A 5,768-nucleotide genomic window follows, 5' to 3' on the forward strand; every position below is an offset into this window, starting at 1 on the left:
CCCCATCAATTTCATGAACTAGTTCAAATGACTGACTTCACTTTCATCTGCAACCAACGCACAACCAAATACTTCTTTTCTGTTACTTAATTTAATTATCTGATTTTTTTATTTTATTTTATTTTTGATTCTCTACTAATAGACTGGTTGAATGATTTGAAGCAACTGGCAAGAACTTAGGTTATTCCTCCTAACAGCAACAATTATTCCAATAATAAGCCTTACTACTTTTCTACATAACTTCCAATAACTACTAGTAGTCCTTGCTTCCAAAGACACAAACCCACTCCCCACATAATAATAGAGGAAAAAGACTTACAAAACTGCATTTGCATAAAATAAAATAAAAAAGAAAACTTGATTTCTTTTCTACGAATTGAATAAAAAGCATAAAGCGAACCAGAAAAACAAACATGAAAAATGCATTAAACAGGGAAATGGAAACATAAAACTCTCTCTAGTAAATTCACAAAATTTTACCCAAGAAAAAATGAAAACCGGTTTGGCCATGAGAATTTTTCACTTTTGTCCGGAATTTTTTTTCACTTTATTTGGAAATCAGCGTTAATATGAAAATTCCAAATACACCTTGTATTTGGAATTTGGAAAACATCTAAAATCTTGTTTTCACTTTTTTCACTTTCAGTAGTACATTCAAACAACCAATATTTTTTGCAAAAACTATAACCAAACACAACTCCAACTTCAAAATTTCAAATAAAGTGAAAAATATTTGATTTTTATGGCCAAACGCCTACTGAAAGTGAAAAAAGTGAAAAAAAAAAAAGATTTTAGTTGTTTTCCAAATTCCAAATACAACTTCGCCAAACGCTGATTTCCAAATAAAGTGAAAAATTCTCATGGCCAAATGGGTCCTTAAGTAAATTGAATTACGAATACCCAATTACACAAAGAACCAAAAGGGTTGAAAGTTCTCGTGGTAATAGATAAACCTGATTTTGTATAAGTATGTTTTAAACACGTAGTATGAAGGTACTCCCTCCGGATAAAAAAAAAAGAGTCCACTTAGCCATTTACACATCCTTAAGAAAATATAACTCCTAGACAAAAATAGATAATTTGACTAAACTACCCCTAATTAAATAGACATTAGGATTTGATCATATAACACTTAATAGGAGCAAATCTGAAAAAATAAGGTTTCGCAGAATTGCCCTTCGTTTGGGGTGGTCTTTAAATTTTGCCCCTCATTTGAAATCTTTAAATTTTGCCCTTTAAAACCCATAGGTTCCAAAGTTCGAACCCACGCACAAACAAAATTTTAAAAAAAATTCGCAAGGCAAGTTTAAATTTCATATGCTCCCAATGATACACTTGGAGACTAATAAAGAAAGCTTGACCCGGCATACTTATGCCTTATGGCAGACGAGCATAAGTATGCCGGTCCGCATAACTTTGATAATTCATTCAAAAGTATGGCCCCATCGCATAACTTTGTGAAGAATTACCAAAGTTATGCCGGACCCATACTTACGCCTTACGTGCGTACTTACACAGAGCCGGTCCCAAGATAACTTTGATAATTTTTCGACAAAGTTGGCGCCGGTCCCAAGCATAAAAGTTTGCCCATTAAAAGTATCCCCCCACGCATAACTTTTGGGATGAATTATCAAAGTTAGCGGCCGGACCCGACAGAGCCCGAGACGCCGGTCCCGCATAAACGTGTAATTCCTTAACAAAAGTATGCGGTCCGCATACACGCGACTCAAAACCTCTTGTCTTGCGATTTTTTTTTTTTTTAATTTATGCTCGAGCGGGGTTCGAACTCGAACCTCATTATTTCTGCGCGAAATGTAAAGTTGCAACGTTGTAAAAATTAAAACATCAAAAGAATAAAGGAAGTAAATTTAAAAGACCACAAATACGAGGGCAAAATTCTGTTAATTAATTCCAGCAAAAGAAGGGCGCGCAAAAAAATGAATTCTTTCTTGATAAGTAAACTTTTTTGATCCAAAAAAAAAGGTTAAGTGGAGACTTTTTTGATCCTATTAATTAATTTGAGAAGTTGTGTGAGACGGGCTCTAATGTAATCTTTACGGGCTTTTGCACGGGCTTGAGGCCCAATACTGGCGTATGAATAAAGGGCAATTTGCAGGATTGTCCTTCGCTTGGGGTTGGTCTTCAATTTTGTCCCTCAAATTGGCATTTTTAAAGCCCAAATTCATTCTGGCTTGCAAATTCTGTCTTGGGATTTCATTTTATTTTTTACCGAGCCTAGCCGCTCACAACTGCAGCTACAGTGCGAAGCGACAAAACTTAAAACTAATTACTAATTGGGGACAAAAATTAAACACCACCCCAAATGAAGGGCAAAAAAAAAAAAAAGGAATGATAAGTAGGTACCGGCGGTGATAAATCTATATTACAAAGAAAAGCATGAGCTGAACCAGGAAAACAACATGAAAAATGAAATACTATTAAAAATTAACACAACAGTGGAAATGCACAAATTCAAGAAACTGTAGAAGGAAAAACGATTCTTACCCAGTAAACATATCAAGCAAGTCAGCAATACTTGACCAAAAGGGTTGAAAGTTCTCGTGGTAATAGATAAATCTGATTATGTAAAAGTAGACGTGTATTAAAGACGTATTATTAATCTTGGACAAGTTGTCTGAGTCGGGCTTTAATGTAATCCTTTCGGGCCTTAGCACGGGCTTGTTGAGGCCCAATATTGAGTAGGATAAGTAGGCACCGGCAGTGATAAGAGTAATGCCGGCAGTAATACCGCAGAGAGTGAATTTGAGCTGCTTTAGTGTTGGTGGGTAACACCAAAAACACCATTCTCTTTCTGCTTTGTTGAAGAATTCTTTTAGATTGTGGCTTTGTGAATTAAAAAGCCTGGACCCTTTGAGATTACTGAGAAAATGGCAAAAATGGTCCGTCATGTGTGGGGTAAGTTTAAAATAGTCTCTTTAGTATACTTGTGAGTATTTTGATCCTTTAAGTTCGTCAAAATTAGACACTTTTGGTTTTTATCAGATTTTTAACAAATATGTCTATTAGATTAACGAGAATTTGAAAAAGAAACATTTAATCAAAAGTATCAGGACAGTCCTGTCAAATTTCAAAAATTACAGTACCAAAAGCAACATCAAACACAAAAACAATAGACTAAAATAAGCAGAATCTACACCTCAAATAATTGCACCAATACCACTAATATACCAAATAGAAAAAATATTGCACCTGCAAATGTGATTTCCTGCTTAATTTTTTTATTTTTCACAGTTTTCGATAAATCTAACAGTCAAAGTTTGTTAAATATTTGACTCAACAAATATGCTCACTATGATAAACTTAAAGGATCAAATTTACTTACAATTATGCTTGAGGGATTGTTTTAAATTTACTCCAAACAATAAAGAACATTGATGTTAGTTTCTCACTGCCCTTTGATCCCTTCCCCTATTTTGGATGTTCTATTATGGATTTAGGATATATATAACGTTTGTCCAAAGTTATACATACACCACAAATATTTGTAATTATCTTATAAATAATCAGATTGTATATGTATCTTTGTACATTAAGGTACAATGCATAAATTTTAACTCTTTTAATTACTCCTTCCATCTTAATTTATGTAACATCATTTGACACTTTGACATGAAATAGAGTATAAGAAGAATAGCTTTAAAACTTGTAATTTCAAATAATTTCAGACGTTTATGTGATTATAAATTTTCTTATTAAGAATAAATTAAATTGAATCTTAAGATTAAGTCAATTTCATATATAAAATAGTTATATTCTTTTGAGACATACTAAAAAAAATACGCCACGTCAAGATTTAGGGAGTAATGTGTAATCCTCGGCGGTGCTACACGGAGATCTTTATTTTAAAATAGTAGGGACTGTAGGAGTATTAATATATATGTCGATGTTGTCATACAAGCTCCAATGAAACTTGCCAGACTCAAATCAAACATTGAATTAATGCAGATGTGCCAAAACTCATCTGGCAGTCTAGCAGATATTTCTATAGGGTATAGGCATACTTATTGTGTTTTGTGTTATGTGTTATGTTCGTGTACACTCCAAATGATTGTAAGTCATTTAGGATATTTTTCATATGATTTTGCGCTACTTCTTCCTCTTTTTATCACATTTAATTGTCATAATGTTACTTCTACGGATAAGTGTATTTAAATATCTTGTTAAGATAGATGTGCAATCATATAAAATTAGATAAAATAAAAAATATTTATATTTGTCAAAAGGTGTAAGTAGTATATGTTGAGGATAAATAAAAGGTCACCTAGAATAGTTTGGTCATATCTTATGTCAACCTTCATATGCTCATATCCATTACATTTTTCTAGTCAAAGAAAATGTTATAAAAAGATGAAGTAGACCTAAAATCGCAAGGAAAAGTTGTTCGAAAGTCCAACAATCTACTGGAAGACCAAAATTGGAAATAAAAATCTTATATATAGGCGATATCAACTAGTTGAGAGAATATATATTCTAGTTGTATTATTACTTTAGGGTAGGTTCTATGCTTTTTAGGAGTCTTTTAGTCTTGTCATCATGAGATTCTTATATAAGTGGGAAATATGGAGAAGTCCTAATTCTTTTTATTTTTATAAGTGAAAATTTCATTTAGCCGATCCAACTTGTTTAGAATTGAGTAATACTAATTATTATTCCTATACACATTTATTCAAAAATGGGGAAAATAAAAAAATAAAAAAAAATAAAAAAAGTGAAGAATAAAGAAGTATTAACATATCTTTAAAAGATTTTCTCCTTTCCTTTTTTATCTTTTTCTTTTCCATCATGAATAAAATTGGGATTCCGAGAGGGTTGATAAATGATAACGTATCTGTTTAAGGAACCACAAAATAATATAAAATCAATGAAGAAATCCTTAGATACACCCAAATCGATACGTTTATTTCTAACATGTAATTTTAGATTTTTTTCACAGTTGGAGATCGAGAACAAATCAAGAATGATTTTACCCACTTATTAAATTCACATGGAATCTTTCTTGGTAATCATTATCCCAAATCCCACTTATCCTTTTTTTCACTTTTCTACAACCCGTTAGGCTGTAGCTGGTCAATCTTGCACCTTTTTTATTTTGATAAAGCAACAAATTGAGATTTCATACAATATGTAGGAACCATCCAGCCCATTTCAATTTTACTTGCCACGACATGTTTGGCGAAATGGTCGAAATCGACTTAAAAAAAAAATTTAGAGAGTAATAGCTTGAATTTAGTTAAATTATTTGAGAAGTATTTTTATTAGTAATTTGTGTTTGATCAATATTTTTAAGAAATACTTTTACGTGTCAAATTACGAAAAATAAATTTATAGATTTGATAATATGAATTTTAATATGAACAACGTTATTCTAAAAATCATAATATTTATTTTTGTAAGAAACTATTCTTTTCAGCTTCTGATTAAAAGCTGAAAAACAACTTCTACTAGTATAATTTAAAGTACTAATTTCTTTATCAAAAGCTCCACCAAACACTTTTATTCTTCAAAGTAAGTGTTCTTTTAAAAAAAAATAGGCAAAATATATCAAATCAACCCTAAACTATCCCCAAAAGCACCACACTTAAACTATACCCTGACCTAATACACACTCGAACATCTTAAAAGTGCATTATTTTACCCCCGACCGCCGTTTGGGACAAAATATCAAAAAAAAAAATAAAAAAGCGCGTTTTGAGTAGAATTTTTCTTTTTTTTTTTTTAATTAAAGATTTAATTTTTTTTAACCCCAC

Source organism: Lycium ferocissimum, chromosome 3, assembly GCF_029784015.1.
Source record: "Lycium ferocissimum isolate CSIRO_LF1 chromosome 3, AGI_CSIRO_Lferr_CH_V1, whole genome shotgun sequence".
Classification (NCBI taxonomy): domain Eukaryota; kingdom Viridiplantae; phylum Streptophyta; class Magnoliopsida; order Solanales; family Solanaceae; genus Lycium; species Lycium ferocissimum.